The sequence below is a fragment of the Bos taurus genome, chromosome 12 (assembly GCF_002263795.3).
Source record: "Bos taurus isolate L1 Dominette 01449 registration number 42190680 breed Hereford chromosome 12, ARS-UCD2.0, whole genome shotgun sequence".
In the NCBI taxonomy this organism is placed as follows: domain Eukaryota; kingdom Metazoa; phylum Chordata; class Mammalia; order Artiodactyla; family Bovidae; genus Bos; species Bos taurus.
This window is the reverse complement of record NC_037339.1, coordinates 14,492,014-14,514,996: the sequence shown is the minus strand read 5'-3', so window position 1 is coordinate 14,514,996 and position 22,983 is coordinate 14,492,014. Positions and strand designations below refer to the sequence as shown.

The 22,983-nt window shown below is 45.6% G+C and overlaps 1 long non-coding RNA gene across 1 annotated transcript; it reads right to left on the bottom strand.

The window, feature by feature from the left end:
• Positions 1-4,808: 4,808 nt before the first annotated feature.
• LOC112449035 (uncharacterized) lies at positions 4,809-15,207 on the bottom strand. The gene is made up of 3 exons (XR_003037489.2): positions 14,401-15,207; positions 5,858-6,057; positions 4,809-5,551 (listed from the first exon to the last, which is right to left on the bottom strand). It is a non-coding gene; the product is annotated as an uncharacterized lncRNA (long non-coding RNA).
• Positions 15,208-22,983: the final 7,776 nt, after the last annotated feature.

The window sequence follows — 22,983 nt, the reverse complement described above, 5'->3', positions numbered from 1 at the left end:
TTTCGTTGTATCGCTGTGCAGAACTGCTGAGTTCTATAAAAGGTCTGGTTTCTTTCTTTGCAAGCCTTGCTGGCATGTTCTCAAAGACCGCCTCAGTCAGGGAGGGCAGCCCTGTGTCCTTTCCACGCAGCTGACTCAGGGTTTTATAGATCCTGAGACAGAATCTCATAAAGCCTGGTTGCCATTTTGAGTTGCAATCTAGAGATTCTCCCTCTTTTCCTCCATGAAGATTTGGTTTTAAATCTGTTTTAGAAAATGATATGAAATGAATGAATCATATTAGTTTTTGACGTTAAAATAGAACAGAATAGTCAGTAGTTGACTCACACCATTGTAGTTAGAGTGGCTTGTCACGTAATACTGCTCAGCTTTAAGGAATGTTTTACAAGGTACATAGTCGCCAGAGAGCTCCGTCCCTCTTGTTCTCATCTTCAGCAACGTGCGTCATTATTACAACAAATAATATATTTTAAGTGTCTGTTGTGTATAGCTCTGCTTTTTCTTTCTCTGTCTCTCTTATTCATACTTATCAAAATACGATTCCAAATATTCCCTTAATATTTTATTTTTCTAATTTATTTTATTTTCAGAAGCTAATTGTTTTTAATTTATTTTTTAATTCGAGGAAAGTTACTTTACAATGTCGTGTTGGTTTCTGCTGTATAACAACACGAATCAGCCATAATTATATATATATATATATATGTATATATGGGCCACCTCCTTCTTGCGCCTCCCTCCCCTTCCCCCATCCCACCCCTCTAGGTCATCACGGGCGCCAGGCTGGGCTCCCCACGTTATACGACAACGACTCGCCAGCTACCCAGTTTACACGTGGCCATGGGTGTCTGTCGATATTCCTCTCTCCATTTGTCCCACTCTCTCCTAATATTTTCACTGGGACGACTTGGGCATGTGGCTTGTGGTTGTCCTTGAATGGTTTTAAAAGTGCTCAATGAGTAGTATAGTCATTTTCGCAATATTGATTCTTTTCGTCCGAGAACATGGTATTTCTCTCCATCTATATGTAGTCATCTTTGATTTCTTGTATCAGTGTCTTATAGCTTTCTGCATGCGAGTCTTTTGTCTCTTTAGGTAGATTTATTCCTAGGCATTTTATTCTTTTTCTTTCGCTGGTCAATGGGATTGTTTCTTTTTCTGATTTTTCATCATTAGTGTACAGGAATGCATGTGTTTTCTATGCGTTAATTTTATACCCTGCGACTTTACTAAATTCATCAATGATGTCCTAGAGGGGTCTGATTGGGGGGAATATTTATTTAATTATGACTGATTTGTGTTGATATATGGCAGACACGACCACAACATTGTAACGCAATTATCCTCCAATAAATACAATAAAATGAGGGAACGCCTAATGCTCCCAGGAATCTCAGCCTTGTGATATGAAACTTCTACCAGAGGTTAAAGATCAACTCACCTCATTGTCACATCCGTGACCCAGAATCTGATCTGGGAGTTGACGTCTCCCAAGAGCAGGGTCAGCCATGTGAGCCTGGAACCCCAAAGCCAGGAGCGGTGGCTGCCAGACTTATCCTCAGATATCAATGAACCCCCCAGCCTCTGAGTGGCCAGGTGTGCTGAGAACGTACCAGTGTTACAGTCTGTGGACGTGGGATGGAGTTTGGGGCTCAGCCATGTATTGGCTGTGTGATGTTGGTTAAGTTGTTTAATATCTCTGGTCTTCTACTTTCATTGTAAAATAAATATAATCACCTCAATAACCACGGTGCGTGCGTGCTCAGTCGCTAAGTCTTGACTCTCTGCAACCCCGTGGACTGTAGCCCACAAGACTTCTCTGTCCATGGGATTTTCCAGGCAGGAATACTGGAGTGGGTTGCCATTTCCTTCTCCATCAATAACCATGGAGATTATTGCACAGAAGAAATATGCATTGAAGATTACACACATGGGGAATTTCAGAGTTAAGATTTGTCTCTGTCTCTTGGTAGGACAGTGTGTTCTGTGACTGAATTGAGAATACCTTACCAGAGATTTAGCTGGGAAGGTTGCCTTACCCACTTGGTTTCATGAATCAATTCTTTCATTGATGTATTTTCTCAGTTAACCTAGCTGGGGAGGGGTCAAGGGAAGCAGAGTTCCCAGAGATGAAAGGGAGGTAACCAGGTGAAGGTGAGGCGAAGAGCAGAGAGTGACGCACAGTGGACAAAAAGATGGGGATAACGCAACTCCTACAGCTCTTTTGGCGTATGTGGAGTGTAAGTGTGAGGGGCAGTAGAGACATCAATATGGAGATACAGCAAGAATGCAAGCTTCCTCACCCAGGGGTCTGCTCCTCACCTCTGCAATGAAGCTCTGTACCTCTGAAGTTGGTACCACGCATGCTGTCATCATGAAAGGCAGGGTGCTAGGGCATTCCTGACATTCAGAATTAAAACTTAAAATACAATTTCCATGTTAACTGATAGTTCTATATACTTAGGATAGTGTCATAAGTAACACTTTACCGACCCAGGGATTGGACCCTGGTCTCCTGCATTGTAGACAGATGCTTTACCATCTGAGCCACTAGGGAAGCCCCAGATTTTAATTTAAACAAATAAAATACAGAGAAAAGTGAGGATAGGTCCTGTGTCTTGGCTAGGGATCCCTTGCAATGCAGAGCACTGGGCTTCTTGCTCTGGCCATCTGCACCCAGATCAGATCTGTAGGTTGGCTCTGCTTGGCCCATGTATTTGGATTTTTTTTTTTTAACTAATTTTATTATTACTTTTTAAAAAGTTACTAATTTATTGGCTAAGCTGGGCATCAGTTGCAGCACACAAGATCTTTCATTGCAGCATGTGAACACTTAGTTGTGGCATGTCTTGTTCCCTAATCAGGGATTGAACTCCCCCTGCATTGGGAGTCCAGAGTCTTAGCCACTGGACCAGCAGGGAAGTCCTCCCAATTTCATTTTAAATGGAAGTATAATTGATTGACAATGCTGTGTTAGTTTCAGGTATACAGTGAAGTGATTCATGTGTGTGTGTGTGTGTGTGTGTGTGTGTGTGTGTGCTGTGCGTGCTAACTTGCTTCAGTCTTGTCTGACTCTTTGAGACCCTATGGACTGTAACCCGCCAGGCTCCTCTGCTCTTTGGATTCTCCAGGCAAGAGTGCTGGAGTGAGTTGCCAGGCCCTCCTCCAGGGGATCTTCCCGACCCAGAGATGGAACCCACCTCTCCTACATTGGCAGGTGAGTTCTTTACCACTAGTGCCACAGCAGGTACATATATATAGATATATATATTTATAGATACGATATATTTGTGGGCTTCCCCAGTGGCTCAGCGGGTAAAGAACCCACTGAAGTGACTAAACACATATGCACAAGTATATATATAGAACTTTTTCAGATTCTTTTCCCTTATAGGTTATTATGAAACACTGAGTAGAGTTCCATGTGTTATACAGTAAATCCTTGTTGTTTATTTTTTATATAGTAGTGTGTATATGCTAATTCCAAACTTCTAATTTATCCTTCCTCTTCAGTAATCCCAGGTTTGTCTTCTATGCCTGTGGATCTGTTTCTGTTTTGTACATAAGTTCATTTGTAGTATTTTTTTAAAGATTGCATACGTAAGAGATACCATATGATATTTGTCTTTCTCTGTCTGACTTCCTGTGTTTGGATTTGAGTGTGTGGTCCTCTGAGGCTCTTATCCTAGTGTTTCCATGGTTCCGTCGCTCCCTGCTGTTTAACACCTGGCCCACCTCATTTTGATGCGGCCTCCTTTGGTCCCTGGAGCCACTGAACTTGGAACCCCATCCCTGGGCAGCAAAGGTGAGAGATGCCATCATGGCTCCCATCTGACCCATCATCACTCTGACACTCGTCTACATTCAAAGTCAAGCGTGACAGTTGAGGGGGTGTCTGGAGGTGCCTTCTTATATTCCATCAATGCTTCCTTTTCTTTCCCTCCATCCTCCTCCTTTTCTCTTGCCTTGCCATCAAGTTTGTTTCCTAGCTCAATTAAATTCAGTTCAGCAAAGGCAAATGGGACACCGACCATGTGCCTGCCACTTAGGCTGCAGGGCTTAGCCAAGTACAGTGGTTAGCCTCAAGGGGTTCACAGTCTGGCCCGAGGGGTGGGAAGACGGTCACGTGGAGGGGCCCGCTCTGTGTGGTGAGGGAGGGGCCTGCTGGAGCAGAGTCTACCGAGCATCAAAGAGGAGAATCTGAGCCGTGTTGGGGATGAGGAAGAGGCTGGAGGGACCAGCAGGAGCTAGCTGGACAAATGCAGATGCATTCCAGCTAAAGATCAGGTACAGCTTCATGCACGCAGGATATTTGCAGGATTGGGCCAGAGGCCGCAGAAGAGAGGGGGAGAGAGTGGAGAACAGTGAGGTGAGGATGAGGAGGCCAGCTCTGCCTTTCCTGTCTCTCCCCAGGGGCACGTAGGTTGGTACTTAGTACCTCCTGGGAGCTCTCTGAGCTGAGATGGGCATGGACTCCTGCCCTGGGGGAAACCTGTATTTTTCAAAATTTTCTTAGAGAAGAGTCCCAGGAGGGTTGAGGAGCTGAGCCTGCACTGGCAGCAAAAGTGGATTGAAGGCAGGCCAAACCCAAAATAGCTCCTGGGGGTTGACCAGATGGATACTGGAGGGCTGGTTTGTGTGGTTGTAACCCTGGGGAGGCAAGTAAAAGGGTGAGAAAAAAGGGAGGGATCCCTTCTAGAAAGTAGGGAAGAAAATGTTGCTACCTGGGTCCCAGCTCACCAAATGTTACAAAAGAATATGACCCCAAAAAAGGCCATCTCTTTAAAAAAAATTCAAAATGCAAAGGATTTTTGAATGCCATAGGAAAAATATTATTTTTTTTAATAGATGAGTACCAAAAGGATGTTTCAAATCCGGACATATTTGGGAAATAAAAATCTGAAGGCAGCTTTCTAATTTTTCTTTTTTTTTTAGTTTTATGATTTTTTCCCCTCATCTTTCTTCCTGAACTGGGAAGCAGTCAGTCATTCTCCTTAGGTTACTGTCTTTAGGCACGTGATGTCTTGTTTGGAAAATGAACCCGGCCTTGGAAAGGGACTGTTCTGTGCCTTTGTTGGCATGTAAGTCTGGTCTTTATGTGGAAGGCCATTTACTAAAGAAGACCCAGGGCCAGGGTGCTGTGTAAACACGAAATGCCTATGCCATTTCGGTTTTCATTTCTCATCACTGCATTGTTTGGGGAACTCGGTTCAGGGAAATGATGCTGCCAGCCTTTCAGATGGCTCTGGGCTGCAAAGCAGCCAGGGCACCCCGAGGCAGGCACGTCTGATTCAAAGAGACAGGAAGTAGCAGCCGTGGGATGAGCCCACACCTCAGCCCCATGAGAAAGACGGGCTCTGGGAAGGGAGATTTAAGAGTCAGAGTAAACAGGAGAGGATTTCATAAGCTTCTCGGAAACGCCTGGTCCTGATGCTTGTCATCTGCTGCTAAATTTGGCCTTTTCATTTTCCTTGCACAGGATACAGTGGCAACTGTGGCACAAATTCCGGGATGGCTTTAGATAAACAACTTGGTGCTGGAGGGTTTTTACCTGTGTTGGAAATAAGAAATGTCAAGGGTTATAAGCATGACTCAGGACAATTCAAATTAAAGTGTCAAGAATAGAAACCATCAGCAGTTTAGCTGATCGCGCCCATCTTTTTTTTCTTATAATTGTCTTTACTGTCAATGAACTGCTGGAGTAAAACTGTGTTGTCCTTTCAGGTTTTATGTTGTGTTTACATTGAGTCTCGTGTTTAAGTAATACTGTGGACAGCTTCAGTATCACCCCTGCCCTCTTCCTGGGCAGGTAGCACACATCTCCCCCACCTTGAATACCCAGAGCACCCGTACACACCTCTACTCCAGCACCTGTTGCTTACAGGGTATTACTGGTTCATGAGTCCACCTCCCCTGCTGGTCCTGGAACCCCAGTGCAGACCTTCTCTTGTTGACAGTTGTATTCTCAGTGTGAGCATGGGGCCTGACACAGAGTAAGCCCAGGTTTGATGCTAAGTGGTCATCCTGATTCTCAGGGATGATGCTTTCGGCTGCCAGCTGACAAAAGAACAGAGCGAAAGGCTCATCAAAAGACATCAAGGGACTTCCCTGGTGGTCCAGTTGGTTGAGAAGCTGCCTGCTGACGCAGGGGACCTGGGTTCAATCTCTAGTCCAGGAAGATCCCATATGCCACAGGGCAACTAAGCCCGCTCACCGCAGCTACTGAGCCCACATGCTCTAGAGCCTGTTCTCTGCCACAGGGGAAGCCACAGCGATGAGAAGCCCACGAACCACAACTACAGAGCAGTCTCCGCCTGCCGCAGCTAGAGAAAGCCAGGTGCAACAACGAGACCCAGAGCAGCCAAAAAATTTTAAAAAGAGCATTTAAAATATTATTTTTAAAAAAAGACAGCAAGGAGGTAGGGGAAGGAGCAAGGGATTTGAAGGCCAAAGATGCCTTTGTTGATTCTCTGTTTTCATTGAAAGTGAAAGTCACTCAGTCGTGTCTGACTCGTTGCAACCCCATGGACTTTACAGTCCATGGAATTCTCCAGTAATTACTTTACTATACAGTCCATGGAATTACTTTCCCTTCTCCAGGGGATCTTCCCAAACCAGGGATTGAACCCAGGTCTCCCACATTGCAGGCAGATTCTTCACCAACTGAGCTATCAAGGAAGCCCTGATCAGTTCAGTTCAGTCGCTCAGTTGTGTCCAACTCTTTGCGACCCCATGAATCGCAGCACGCCAGGCCTCCCTGTCCATCACCAATTTCCAGAGTCCACCCAAACCCATGTCCATCAAGTCGGTGATGCCATCCAACCATCTCATCCTCTGTCATCTCCTTCTCCTCCTGCCCTCAATCTTTCCCAGCATCAGGGTCTTTTCAAATGAGTCAGCTGTTTGCATCAGGTGGCCAAGGTATTGGAGTTTCAGCTTCAACATCAGTCCTTCCAATGAACACCTAGGACTGATCTCCTTTAGGATGGACTGGTTGGATCTCCTTGCAGTCTAAGAGACTCTTAAGAGTCTTCTCCAACACCACAGTTCAAAAGCATCAATTCTTCGGCGCTCAGCTTTCTTTATAGTCCAACTCTCACAGCAGCAGATGTTGGCAATTTGATCTCTGGTTCCTCTGCCTTTTCTAAAACCAGCTTGAACATCTGGAAGTTCACAGTTTACGTATTGCTGAAGCCTAGCTTGGAGAATTTTGAGCATTACTTAACTAGTGTGTGAGATGAGTGCAATTGTGCGGTAGTTCAAGCATTCTTTGGAATTGCTTCTTTGGGATTGGAATGAAAACTGACCTTTTCTAGTCCTGTGGCCACTGCTGAGTTTTCCAAATTTGCTGGCACATTGAGTGCAGCACTTTCACAGCATTGTCTTTCAGGATTTGAAATAGCTCAACTGGAATTCCATCACCTCCACTAGCTTTGTACGTAGTGATGCTTCCTAAGGCCACTTGACTTCACATTCCAAGATATCTGGCTCTAGGTGAGTGATCACACCATTGTGATTATCTGGGTCATGAAGATCTTTTTTATATAGTTCTTCTGTGTATTCTTGCCACCTCTTCTTAATATCTTCTGCTTCTTTTAGGTCCATACCGTTTCTTTCCTTTATTGAGCCCATCTTTGCATGAAATGTTTCCTTGATATCTCTCATTTTCTTGAAGAGATCTCTAGTCTTTCCCATTCTATTGTTTTCCTCTATTTCTTTGCATTGATCGCTGAGGAAGGCTTTCTTATCTCTCCTTGCAATTGAAGAAAGTGGGGAAAACCACTAGACCATTCAGGTATGACCTAAATCAAATCCCTTACAATTATACAGTGGAAGTGAGAAATAGATTTAAGGGACTAGATCTTATAGACAGAGTACCTCGTGAACTATGGATGGAGGTTCATGACATTGTACAGGAGACAGGGATCAAGACCATCCCCAAGAAAAAGAAATGCAAAAAAGCAAAACGGCTGTCCGAGGAGGCCTTACAAATAGCTGTGAAAAGAAGAGAAGCAAAAAGCAAAGGAGAAAAGGAAAGATATACCCATTTGAATGCAGAGTTCCAAAGAATAGCAAGGAAACCCTGATAGCTGTCTCTATTACTTCAGGCAAATCACCAATTTGAACTTTTGTTACCCAGGAAGTGATAATACTGCTTTCCTTCTAGGTTTTTGGGAGTAGTTTGAATGACGTACCAGCCATGGACGTGTTTTCCCAACTGGGATGAGTTCTACGCAGGAGAAGGGTTGTCATTAGTGGAAAGAAACATCTTGACCTGGGACCTGAGACAGCCAAGACTCTGAGCAGTGCCCTCAACGTCTTAGCTTGGTGATCTGGGGCTTGTCACGGATTCCTTGTCAGTCACGAAACTGTCGATTCTGTTTCCCAGGGTCCTTGTGAGGATCCAAAGAGCTAAACATGTGACTCTGGTGTATTGTAACCGGGTGATTATTCAGGTCTGTGAACTGGAGCCCTGATGTTATTAGAGAAGGTGGGATGAGATGTGAGGTCTCTGCTTCTGCTCCCTGCTCTCCTGCTCTGAGCTTGTTTCCCCGCCACTGGCTCAGGGCATATGTACAGATGTGTGTGTGTACTGTCAGGGCACAAGGCAAGAGCCCCTCTGACTCCAAGTGCCGGCAGAGGGCCCCTGTTCTTGCTGAGCAGTGACCCAGATGGGCTGGATTTTTGGCAGTCTGTTTCGAGGACAGGATGGGAGGGCTCAGCGGAAGCTGCTCTGCCGACATTGCACATTTAGGGGAAATACATCCAGGTGTATGAATAGATATGTACATTTCTGGTACCTCCATCCCCAAACTGAACAATGATGTTTGTCATCCTTTAATGAACAAGATCAGGTTTTTCTGCCAGTCAGACCATTAAAAGCACTTGGTGCTCCTACCTGCGTGCTGAAAATAAAGCACTGGAAAGCATGATTTGTTGTTGCTTAGTTGCTAAATTGTGTCCAACTCTTCTGCGACCTCATGGACTGTAGCCCGCCAAGCTCCTCTGTCTTTGGGGGCTGCCACTGCCTTCTTCAGGGCATCTTCCTGACCCAGAGATCGAACCTGCATCTCCTGCATTGGCAGGCAGATGGATTCTTTACTGCTGAGCCACCAGGGAAGCCTGAGAAGCATGATTAGTAGAACCTTAATAACCAGGACCCTCCATTCACCAGAATTACTTCATTTGTAGTGGGGTGGAAGATTGTGGTTACCTGGGACATTTTTGTGTTTTACTCATTTTATCCCACTTTTCCTCATTCTGAGGAAGGAGACAGGTCTTTTAGGGTTGCTTGACTGCAAGTTCTTGGAGCAGAAGAGAGAGGTGAGGATCTGTGGGGTATGTGAGTATCAGAGGGAAGGGGACCCACCCTGAGCCTGGGGAGCTGGTGGAGATTGCTGGGTCTACTGCCTCACTCCTTCTCTGTCCACATTCTGGATCAGCATTGAGACCTTGGAGAGAAATGGTTGTATGGAGTTCCAGCAGGGCTAACGTCCAGGAAATGGGGCTCCTGGCCCCAAGAGCAATTGGCTCCCTCTGCCCCAGCACAGGGAAGCAAGTACCAGGCCCTAGGACTTTCGGAGGACGTGTTTGCTCTTTGTATGATGCTGGTAGATCAGAAGCCGTAAATAGGTACTGAGATTGAATTTTGGAATTATTGCTCAGAATTGGTATGAAGGAAGATAAACACAGGTGATGTTTTCCCAGGAAGCTGAATCTGTTTGTAAACTTACCCTTGGCTGTGTGGTTGGCAGCATTTATTTTAGAAATGTAATTTCCAGGGGTGGCTATGAGGTCAAGTGATATCCAGTCTAGTTTCCTTCATCTACACCTTAGGACCATAGGAGCATGGAGAGCTGGAGGTGGAGCAGGAGGGAAAGCTGACAGCCAAGCTTCAGGGTGGCGAGATGTGGAGAGTGGGGTTCACCTGGGCCACGGCTGGAAGTGTCCTTCATCTTCCTTCCTACAGGGAACCCCTGAAGCCCCTAGAGGTTATGACAATGGGCACACCAGGTAACCAGACACTAGGCTAAGCATGTTACAAACACAGACTCATTTAATCCTCATAACAGCCTTGGGAGGGGGACCCTTCTCTTAATCTGCTATTGGGCCATCTGAGATGGCTCAGTGGTAAGATTCCACCTTCACGCAGGAGCCGCTGGAGCTGTGGGTTTGATCTCTGGGTTGGGAAGGTACCCTGGAGGAGGAAATGGCAACCTGCTCCAGTATTCTTGCCTGGAAAATCCCATGGACAGAGGAACCTGGTGTGCTACGATCCAGGGGCTCACAAAGAGTCAGACACAGCTGAGCATGCCTGCATGCACGTATGCTTATAGAACTTTCTTACAGAAGTTAAAGAAATTGGCGTCGAGAGATGCTCCCCATCACACAGCTAGTAAGGGGCAAAGCTAGGAGTGAACCAAGCTATCTGGCTTCAGAGCTAATGGCCTCAGCAGCCACACTCTTCTGCCAGTCAACCCTGACTCAGTACTGACTAGATGGGATGGTGTTACTGGACAGTGCCCAACATGCTTGTCCAAGCAAGACTCTGGGTTCATCAAGGGAATGTCAAATGTGCATATTCTTGGTGGTTATTAACAGATAGGATATTTTAACTTTTATATTTTATTTTTCTAGGACAAAATTTTACAAGCACTGAAACAAAAAGGAATTTCTGGATAACTCTTGTTTGTTTCATTTCAGCATTACCAAACAATTCTCTTGTGAACACAATTTAGGTTAATCTGGGTTTTGCTTCAGTAAATAACTTTTGGCAACTGAGGAAATCTTGAAGTGGATGAGGCCAGTTTTTGCCTGTGTGGCTCTATAACCAACCAAATCTGGCCCGGCATGTGGGGCTTTTCTTTGGAAATATGAGGAATGCCTTCAGACTCTCAGGATGAAATCACGGAAACAGTGCATTTGCCTTCTGGCAAGAATGTTGAAATTTGGCAGAGTGTGTGGGGTAAACACAGAGTGGATGGTTTCATCTGGGTCATCCTATGTAAATGAAATTTGACCAGGGATTTGGAGAGCCTTATTACAACCTTGGGGAATTCCTGGGTGGATGTAAATAGAGCTTAGTCTTTGTTTTTAAGTAAATACCCAAAGTTCATAACAGGTGAGGGTTTGGAGGTTACAGCAACAATAGTATTTTTAAAAAAGAACTTTCTTTTTGGGTAGTTTCCACACAACACTACTTTCTGGATGTGAAGATGATGTTTCTCATGGTTCTCTCAACCCATGGATATATGGCAGAGGGGTCATATAAAAATAGATACATTTACACTCTATGTGGGATTTAATGTTATCCTAAGAGAGAGTAACAGCTAAGTGACCAGACACTTCCTTGGTTAGATGTCTTGAGACCCCCAGTCCTGCCTCCCCTGGGGGGCTGCCGTAGGGCTAGCCCCTTCAGTAACACTGGGCTGTGCTCAGTGGCCCAGTCCTGTCTGACTCTTGCTATCCTCCGACTGTCACCGGCGAGGCTCCTCTGTCCATGGGATTTTTAAGGCAAGAGTACTGGAGTGGGTTGCCATTTCCTTCTCCAGGGGATCTTCCCAACCTAGGCATGGAATGCGCCTCTCCTGCATCTCCTACAATGAAGGCAAATTCTATATCTGCTGAGCCATCAAGGAAGCCAATAGTACTAGGTCTCAGCAAGAGCCAGTCACTGAATGAAAGTCATCTAGCAACCCTTTTCTCCTTAGCACCTTGTGACTGCTTTTCAGTTCTGATCTAGCTTTCTTTTCGAACCTGGGCTTCTGAAGTGTTTTGTTTTTGAGCCCTCTCTCGGTCTGTCCATCCACCAGTCCATGTATTCACTGATGCATCCAACTGGTCGTTCATTCGTCCTTTCAGGTCTTACCCACCACCTACGTGCTCTCTGATGGGCTTCGCTCGGTGCCCCAGATGACGATGCTTTCCTCAGAAGGCCTGGGGACTCCCTGTGACCTCCTTCTTCACCACGCTTGCAGGGGAGTGCAGGGCGCTGGGAGGCCACCCGCATGGGCCCCTCCATGGGTAGTACGACTGCACTGTAAGCCAGGGTGACCAGGCTGCAGTTTCAGTCCGGCACCACCAACAGGGTTCTGAACCCACAGGTCTGGTGAGAGAGGAGGGGAGGTTCCGAGAGAGGGAAACCATATTCCTTCCAGGTTCCTCTTCTTCCGGTGGGGTGGGAACCTTCATGTCACCGTCTTCTTCCCCTCATGCCTTGCTGTGATGGCCAGGCCCCAAGGCTTTTGGTTCTTCGCGTGTTCAAAACAAAAACCTTTGAGAGTCCTGATAAAACCTTTTTTTTTTTTTTTTTAAAGCAGTCATACAAAATTTCATTGCCTTCAGAGTGAAATATGGTTTGAAATTCACAGCAGAAGCAATGGTTTCTTTTCTCCAGTTGGCGCCTCCACTTCCTGGGCTGTCTGTCTCAATAGCATGATCCAGTTTCAACGGCAGATGAGCTGTGGTGTTGGTGGACACAAGCAGTCACTGGGAAAACCCAGCAGGTGATAGCTGAAAGTATCCTTGGACGCATGGGTCAAGGGTATAAGCCCCAACCTCCAGTGGCCCCCACCTTCCACTGACCTTGCCCTGAATGGTGCTCTTGCATGTGACAGAGAGAAAACACCTTCCTTCTTACAGTGGCTTCTGATCTCTGTGGCCCTCTTAAAGCCCCTCAGCTGGGAAGCCCCACACGTGTGTGTGGGTGGCTTCTGTGCTGGGCTCAGCCGTCCCACCATCATGTCTCTGTACCACTGCCCTTGGGTCGTCTGGCCTCACGTCCAAAAGCAGCAGCCCCGAGGTGTTGCCATTGGTTACATCAGCAAACCATGGAAGCTTCTCCAGCCTGCAGCTCTCCACTTACACTCCTTGGGTTTTGAGTGGCATCAAATGCCAGCGTCCTCTCAAAACGTAGGCAGCTGGAAGACAGGCTTTCTAGGAGTCTGATGACAAGTCTGCCTCAAGGAGATCTTTTGGCCAGGACTTGTGGCCATGACCTGCTTCAATTAAGCTTTATCTGGCATTGTGGCTCCTCCTAGGCATCTTAGGGAAAGGATCTAACCATGACCTTGTGGGCAGCTCTTCCTAAGTCTCTCATCATTATGGCTCAAGGATTCAAACGTTCTGTGCTCTGTCATGCCTCCGTGTCTTCATGTATTTTATTTCTTGGTTTCTACCAAATGTTCTACTTTCTACTCATAATCCTTGACTCAGTATAACATTCACTGAATTAGGTGAGCACTTCTCTGGGTACCAAACTGGTCTAAGTCCCATTTATCCCATAGGTCTTGGCCTGACCTGGCCCATCTCTTGGCAGATACCCGGATTATTCCCTCTCCCTTCTAGAAATCTTTCTCCCTTTCCTCCCAGCCCTGAATTAGGGGCTCCTCCTCTGCTCCGATAGAACCTGCGGCATTTCTCTATCACACCATTTTTCAGGTACTAACATTGCTTTCTCAATACTGATTTTGATCCCTGAAAGGGCAGAGATGATGTCTGTTCGTCTCTGCATTTAGCACCCAGCACATGGTCTGCAATGGAAGGCTCTCAATCAGATCAGATCAGATCAGTCGCTCAGTCATGTCCGACTCTTTGTGACCCCATGAATCGCAGCACGCCAGGCCTCCCTGTCAATCACCAACTCTCAACAGAATATCCTAAATGAATGGATAAATAAATGATTGGTTTTAATGTATTTTCAAAATCACATCCTGGTAAAGGATTGACTAAGCAGATATTCCTGGAACTAGGAAAACAAACCAGAGCCATTTAGTGTGATTTTAATTTTACCCTGACCTTGAGGCTTTAGGCTGAGTAAACAGGAGATGAAAGACAAAATATTGGATTTAAGAAATGGTCATTTTCTCCATGTTTAAAGTTTTAAAAACCCCATGCAATTTTGCCCAAAGAGAGGGAAAGAAAAGAAATGCTGCCGTGAGAGAGCTGTGAATTTTATCTTGTCTCCGGGGAAGCAAAGTGAATAATTTTAGAGTGAGAAGGAGAGCAACTGAGACATGGTCTCACCAAGCGAATTCATTGTTCCAACCAAAAGTCACTAAAAAAAAAATTTTCCCCCCAAACAGAAAGGGTAGGTATCAAAATGAAAATAAAAGGAAATAAGGCAGCTTCCCTGTTGATGATGTTCTCTGGAAGGCTGGGAAGGAGGTGGTGAAACAATGGACATTTTATTGTTCCACTCTGTTGAGACACAGCAGGGCAGCCTTTCTGACGTTTACAGCAGGGAAGAAATATCAAGTCAGAACCCTAAGTATAAGCCATCACCAGGGCCAACTGTGAAACATAATTAACCCCAGGAGGTGTGTGAAGGAACACAGCGTCAGGATTTCCCCGGAAAGGGCTGCAAGGGGAACAGAGTTTCTTTGAAGGATTGCCCCTCACCTCTCCTTTGTTCTCCTGCCCGGAGAACCTCATTTCATCTTCATCAGGAACTAATTTCAGGTCTGTTTCTGGCATGGTTGTTGCCTCCTGACTCTGGCATTCTGTGAGTCAGCCTGTTGTCATGGAGACCACCATTTGGACAATTCATCTGAACAGGACGTTGTTAAGTGGACCGAAAAGGACCCATAGCACTATCCACTTTGGTGCTGGAAGGGTCCCAGGCAGGCTCCTGTGTCACTGCTGGCGTAGCAGCCACATTGGGTTGTCACAAGGCTTCGCAGAGCCTCCTGGGGTCATCCCTTTATTTCTCCATCTTCTCAGAATACATTTGCTTATTGCTCCTATGTACATGCCCTTGATGTGTGACTTCGGCAGAGATGCTTCTGACTGCTCTGATGTCAGGACCCTCTCGTGTACTGGGCTCCCACGTTTAGTCATCACACTCCCAATGGCACCAATGTTCTTTGGTGTCAGATGATTCCCGACTATGGGTGTTTCCCAAATGAGAACACCGGCACAGACTTGAAGCTTCTGCTTCTTCCAGCACCCTATTAGATATCACTCTCTGTGTTGAATGTAATCCTTTGCCCTAGAATCCTGTGTGTTGCTTCATTTCACGTGGTTTCCAGGAAGAGGGGCCCTCAGAATGGCTTCATGTCTCTTACACAGAATGAAATGCACAGGCCCTGGGGGACTAGCTGTTTGACTCCCATAGCTTTTAGACATGTCCTTGGCTCTACTCTTTCACTGGGGAGCTCTCCTGCCCATCATGACTTGAAAGCAAAGCATTGGTTGCTCAGTCTTGTCTGACTCATTGTGACCCGCCACGGACTGTAGCCTACCAGGCTCCTCTGTCCATGGAATTCTCCAGGCAAGAATACTGGAGTGGGTAGCCATTTTCTTCTTCAAGGAATCATCCCAACCCAGGGATTAAACCCTGGTTTCCAAAAATAATTTGCAGGCAAATTATTTACCATCTGAGCCACCAGGGAAGCCCTCCGTGACTTGAGGTATTTGCCATTTAACCGCGGGCTCTGGGCATTACTGCAGACGAACCTGCTCGGAGGGCCCACGGCACTTAGAAATTTCACAACTGTTGCCACAGACAGTGAGTAAGAAGTAGTTCATCATCCGTGTTCTAAACATGAAATGCTTGTGATGGCAACCCATAGCTTGGGGTCATTTAACACCAGAGAGAATTGTTGATACTGGAGGTAAAGAATTTTGCCTATGTCAGGAGCCACCAAAGGTCTTGTTCTATTGGTATTCAGAATGATATCAATACAACATCAAGAAGGGCTAAATTTTGTGAGTGTATATACACACATGTAGGGCCTATCTGGTGGCTCAAATGGTAAAGAATCTGCCTGCAATGTGGGAGACCCAGGTTCGATCCCTGGATAGAGAACATCCCATGGAGTAGGCAATGGAAACCCACTCCAGTATCCTTGCCTGGAAAATTCCATGGACAGAGGAGCCTGGCAGGCTACAGTCCATGGAACCACCAAGAGTTGGACACCACTGAATGACTACCGCTTCACTTCACGTATTCACAAGTACGCACATATGTTTTTTAAGGAGGTGAACTATATAGTGCATTTCAGGAAGATTTCCCACCAAATAGATATAATAAGAAAGTGAAAAACATTAGTTTTATGGAAAATTAAGGTATGTGAACTATTACTATGTGTATTCTGTGTGATAAGAACTACTTTCTGTTACAAGACCAGTAGAATTAACAGTGCTTATATGTGGACATCACAGAAACACTGCTAGTGTGGCAGGGATATTTGCGATCATCTATTACGGTGGCTTTAAAATAACAGTCAGCCTTGGAATCCTTTCTGCAGTGGAATCTTATGCAGGAGCCTCACCTGTACGTGGACACGCCTCTCTCTACTAGCCTATGGGGATGAACTGAGCTCTAAGAACTGCTGGTTTCAGGTTCAGGTGGCGACCCAGTCAACTCAGCTGCCAAGACAAAACACTATAGCTCAGCTCAGTCACCCAGTCGTGTCCAACTCTTTGCAGCCCCATGGACTGCAGCACGCCAGACTTCCCTGTCCATCACGAACTCCCAGAGCTTGCTCAAACCCATGTCCCAGTCAGTGATGCCATACAGCCATCTCATCCTCTGTCATCCCCTTCTCCTCCTGCCCTCAATCTTTCCCAGCATCAGGGTCTTTTCCAATGAGTCAGTTCTTCACATCAGGTGGCCAAAGGATTGGAGTTTCAGCTTCAGCATCAGTCCTTCCAATGAATATTCCAGACTGATTTCCTTTAGGATGGACTGGTTGGATCTCCTTGCAGTCCAAGGAACTCTAAAGAGTCTTCTCCAACACCACAGTTCAAAAACAGGGGCTTAAACAACAGAAACTTACCTTCTCACAGTGCTGGAGACTTGAAGTCCAAGATCAAGGTGCCAGCATGGCTGGTTTCTGGTGAGGACTCTCTTACTCGCTTGTGGATGGCTGTCTCCTGTCTATGTTCTCACATGGAATGACTTCCCTGATGGCTCAGTGGTAAAGAATACTCCTGCCAATGCAGGAGACTCAGGAGACATGGGTTTGATCCCTGGGTCGGGAAGATCCGCAGAGAAGGAAATGGTAACCCACTCCAGTATTCTTGCAGGGATAGTCCCATGGACAGAGGAGCCTGATGGGGTACAGCCATAGGATTGCAAAACGTCTAACACAACTGAGCACATTGGCCATCCACGTGGAAGGAAGAGAGATCTCTGGTGTCTCCTTATATAAGGGCACTAATCCTAACATGAGTGCCCAACATTCATGACCTCATCTAACCCTGATTACTTCCCAAAGATCTTATGTCCAAATACCATTGCATTTGCAGTTTAGGGTTTCTGTGGAATGTTAGAGTCAGACCATAACGAAGGCTGAGAGCTGAAGAATTGATGCTTTCAAACTGTGGTGCTGGAGAAGACTCTTGACAGTCTGTTGGATAGCAAAGAGATCAAATCAGTCAATCCTAAAGGAAATCAACCCTGAATATTCATTGGAAGGACAGATGCTAAAGCTGAAGCTCCAATACTTTGGCCACCCGAAGCAAAGAGCCGACATTGGAAAAGACCCCGAAGCTGGGAAAGATTGAGGGCAAAGGAAGAAGGAGGTGGCAGAGGATCAGATTGTTAGATAGCATCACTGACTCAATGGACACGAATTTGAGCAAACTCTGGGAGATAGTGAAGGACAATAAAGCCTGCATGTTACCGTCCATGGGGTCACAAAGAGTCGGACACGACTGAACAGCAACAGCAGCGTGGATTTTGGTGGGACATAAATGTGGCTCTAGCGAGGTCCTGTGATGGGGAACTTGCTCTCATGTGATGTTGTTCATCCAGGGCTTCTCATCTTCTACTGCACAGACTGGACTTGCAGAGCAACTGCCCTGGGTCTACACTTCCTCAGTCCCTCTGCCCTTTTAAGGGCTGTGTGGGTTTAAGGAAGGATTTCTGGAGGCTGCCTTTTCCAAGTCTCAATAGGTGCGATGTTAATGATCATGTTAGAAACAGGTCTCATGCAGAGCCTTGACTAACTGTCCTAAGAAATTCACAGAAAGTATGTCATTGAAGCCTCACAGCAACCTAGGATAAGGCATTCTTCTCTCCTCTTCATTTCACAGCCAGAGTACAGAGACACCACATTATCGTGCAAAGTCACCCAGCAGGAAGGCAGCACATCTAGGAGTAGAACCCAGGCTGTCTGGCTCCAGAGTCTGTGCTCTTAATCGGGATCACCCTTTGGGATGAAACAGACAATCCCACAATCAGGAGATGGGCAAGAGTCACCCTCCCCTGGGCTGAGTGTGCCGGAATACATTGACCATCTCCTGGGCAGCGCTGGAGTGACATGGGAAGCTGATTGTGAGAAAAAATCCAAGTGTAATTGACATCTGGGTTTTTTCCCAAACTGAACTAGGCACAGACTGGAATTTTCTGCTTCTTCTAAAGTCAAATGATGAAATAGACAGACTTATTCTAGTCACTCATAGTCGCATTTCTTATGTTCTAGATGAATGTAGGTCAGGGGTTTCTTGACCTACGATCACAGACTCAAGGGATTAGGCAAGGACTATTAAACCACCTGAGACCTTTCAATGTGATGTCTATCCCTTACGGGTGATAATCTCCCCTTCTTCCTCTGGAGTGACATTCAGGGGTCACCAAGGATGTTCATTGCGCTGGGTGTTCACAGCTTAGACTTGTCTTGTGCTGCTGAAATTTACATCTGGACATTGATTGATGTCAGTCCCTCCCAGGACTCTTAGCTGTTGCTTCCTGCTGGCTGGCCCACAAGATGTCAAAGTGTCACATTTGACTGACCAGCGTTCAATCTTGACTTGTCACTGGGTTACTTTGGACAAGTGACTTTACCTTTCCAAATCTGAGCTACTTCACTTGCAAGTACAGTAACTGCATTGCAGGCTGCTGTCTGTGTTGATTTAAGGTGTTCGCCTTTTGGTCAGGGCTCAACAATGTAAGGTTTTTTTTCCCTCCCTCTGGTACTGGAGGTTGAGCATTTTTACATAACGGAATTCGGCTGCTAGAGTTTAATTGATATCATATTTCTTCGGTGGGTTGTTTGTTTGCCTTTGACCATGAGTCTCCTTATAACTGAGATGCGTTCACGCATCTGGGTAAAGAAGCAGAAGCCCAGGAAGAAGCAAAGCTGGGGTTTCAGGATAGTCATGGAAATTAAAGGCACACCCATTGGTGGAAAAAATAACATGATTTCAAAAGAGAAAAAGTTACCTCGAGTGGAAAATTGCACTGAATTTCATCCTGCTGTTTTAAGCCCGGGAGGGCTTGTAAAATTATTATTTTATGTCATGTTCTCAAATACAAGCGCAATAAAGAATCACCGATTCCTAGGAAAATTCAGGCAAGTGAAATGAAGGAATTAGAAGATCAAGACAATAACAAATAATCAGGGACTTTCCTGTTGGCCCAGTGGGTAAGACTTCATGTTCCCAATGCGGGGAGCCGGTGTTCACTCCGTGGTCGGGCAGCTGGGTCCTACGTGCATGCTGCAGCTGAGACCCAGCGCAGCCAAAATAAATAGTGCTGATGGTTTAGTAAATAATAAACAACTATTTTTTTTAAACAACATAGCAAATAATCAGCCATAAGAACTAGAAAAAGGAGATAGGCGCATCCTCATAAACTCAGAATACTTTTTCAGACCAGATTCTGCTTGAGGTCAAGATTTGCTTAACAGATCTGTCCCAGGCAGCAGAAGTGGTTAGCAGGAGATGGATGGTTTTAGAGTTAAAATGTCGTTTACTCTTCTTCCCTGCAGGTCTTAGTTTTCAAAGGTGATTTTCTTGCTAATTCTTCAGGAACAGGGAGCAGCTGGCACGTTATGCTGCTTCTCTCCTAGGGAAACCTGCACTTTACTGGTAGGAGACACAGGAAAAAAAAAAAAAAGAAAAGCCAATGCAAGTGGATTGATGAGGGATCGCGATTGGCCAAGAAAGAAGGTTGGGAAGTTACCCGTGGAGCTGACGCACACAGATTCAATTTAATATTGATTTCAGTTTCAGGAGGAAGAAATTGCCCTTGCAGCCATGCATGCTGTTGTGCAGAAATCTCTGTTTTCTCATTCTGACCACACTCTCTGCTCCTCCCAGTCACCTCCTCACACGCACATGTCTTACACTGAGGGCGTTTTGAAGGGCTGTCCATTCATTCTAAGGCGATGGAGGGGGCATATTAAGTGCATTCCATCAAAAGCACCTCTGTGCAGCGACCAGGAAATAGACAAACTTCCTGAATAAGAACATCTTCCCTGACAAACTGAGCCTGTTCTTACACATGATTTTTAAGAAACAATCACTCCGATTTTGCCTCCTCCACACAGAGGGATTTGAAAATAACCAATGGTAGGATCAAACACTGGGTTAACTATTTCTGGGATGTGTTTTCAAGTCAAGAAGAGCATGACGTCATTCAGTACCATAGCTGCCTCGTGCGGCATCTTTCCATGTCTCTGTCAGCACGGACACTCACCCCCTCATCCCCTCACTGCCTGACCATCTGAAAACAATGTGACTGACACACACATTGTGCCAGGCAAGGGACAGGTGGGCTGGCTGAGCTTGGGGCCCTGCCAACCCTCCCGTCTCAAATAGACACTGTATGATTTAATTGAATCTGAGCTAGGAGATATGGTTCTACAGAAACTAATTACCACAGGCAGCCTGGCATATTAGTGCAGTAAATCTCACTGTTGTCAAGCCCTTGAGCTGCTGCTGTGGGTTTATTTTCTCTTTCTCTTCTTTTGCTTCGTAGTTAATTCCAGTCTCTTTCTACTTATGTTCATCTCTCCCTCTTCTTTCTGGCGTCTTTTGACCTTGAATAGGGGTTCAGCACTGGTAGTCCCCTGATTCCTGCTTAAGGTCAATAAACATGTATGGTTCTGTGTGCGTATGTGCATGTACACATGTTGGTGCATGTGTGTGTTTTGGTCTTTCTGCCTGCAATGGACATGACAATTCAGGATAGAGTGATGTAGGGTGGGGGAGGGCATGGTGGATAATAATGTTATTCAAACCTCTTGCCTTCAAATAACTTTATCATGGGTGATATTGGAAGTGGGAGATGGGGGTGGTTATAAAAAGGGGAAGAGGCAAATTATGTAAGCAATTAACCTTGAGAACATCAGGCAGAATGAGAAGTTCACCTGTCATGAAAGGGCAGATGGAGGGGTTTTAATTCTGATCAAGCGAAGCTTCAGCTTCTTTCCCTTAAGGCTACCTTCTGTTTCAGTTAGGAACAAAATGCTTGATTAAATATTGTGAGCAAATGAACTCATAATTACATTTATTATTTACGTAAGAAGTCTGGAGCTAATCTCAGTGTTTCCTCGGTTACTTGGTTATCCTTCCATGCTTTTCCCATCCTTCTTTACCATCTTCAGTGTTAATGGTGTTTTATTCTTCTGCCTCATGGTCTTAAGATGGCTGCTGCAGTTCCAGATATTACATGAGCATTCCGAGCTTAAAAGAAGCAGCAAGGGCAAAAGACCCTTTCTTTATTAGTCTCTAGGAACAAAAGTTTTTCCTATAGCCCCCAAGATAAACGTTCTTATATCCCCATGGTCTGAACTGGGTGGCTAGCTATAAGGAAGAACAGAAATGTGAGTATCCAGCAAAGGAGAATGAGAGGGCCGTGATTCGTTTCCTGGGGGTGAATGTATCATTACTGTATTAAAATTGAAATTCTGTGACAAAAAGGAAAGGGACTGAAGGGGCAACTGGGTGGGCTAGCTTCATGGTATCAGCCACACTTCCCTTGAGCATATTTGAGAAAAAGCATGTTTGTCTTAACAGTAGTTGCTGAACTGCCTCCTTGCAACCCCCAACAGATGTTTCTCGCAGAAAGCCCTTCTCCGTCGCTTGTTTTGCTGCTGGTCACCGTGGGAATTCTTCCACTATTGTCCTCTTGAAACAATACTGTGTTCTTTACATAGGGCTCCACGTAGGACTTCAGATTAGACAGACCTGGGATCAAATCCTACCCCAGGGGTACCATTCACTAGCTTTCTGATCCTGGATGAGTTATTTAACCTCTTCACTCAGTAAAAGTACGCATAATAGTTAGTACCTTGTTGAGTAACTATGAGGATTAAAGCATGATGTAAAGTGCTTAGCACTATGCCTGACCCAGAGGGGTGCTCAGAAAGTGATAGTTTTTTCTCCACATTAAAAAAATAATTATGGCTGACATTTGTTGAGTGCTTCCTGTGTAGCTGGAATGATTCCAAGTGCGTCATACGAATCAACTCATCTAACCCTCTCAAGAGTGAGGTCCCTGGTGGCTCAGATGGTAAAGAATCTGTCTGCAATGCAGGAGACCTGGGTTTGATCCCTGAGCGGGGAAGATCTCCTGGAGAAGGGAATGGCGACCCACTCCAGTATTCTTGCCTGGAGAATCCCATGGACGGAGGAGTCTGGCGGGCTACAGTCCATAGGGTTGCCAAGATTATTATTTTACAGGTGACAAGCTCAGTATGAGAACCCAGCAGCATGAAATCATTGTGATATTTTCCCTGGGCACAGCTTTTCTAATGGAAAGAAAACAGAGCTGTGTCATATGAGGGAACATGGCCACCTTTCCTTTGATTCCTGAAAGGCTTACTTGCATTGACTGATTGTAACTGACGTGGATGTAGACTGCAGCATCCAAAGGGGAGGCGCCCTATGGGGCTCAGAAGCTAAAGCACCTTTTGATCTGAGATCCTGGCAAAACAAAGGAGAAAAAAGATCTGAATGGGACACCGAATCCTTGCTCTGCAGGTGGTCTTAAGGTTAAGTAATTTCAATTCAATTCTTGGATGGTGCTATTTCTTTCCTAAGCGACCCCTGGATGCAAACGTCAGGCCCTGGGTGGATATACGCTTCATTTAAATAAACAAATGAACTACAAACCACACTGGAAAGGTATTTGATGAGGAAATAGCATTTTTTTTTTTAATGTGATTGCACCGGAGTTCATGGGGTTGGCTGGAGGGTGGTGGGTGGGGAACGTGGAGGTGCTTAAACAACTACACTTGGAAGAGGTAC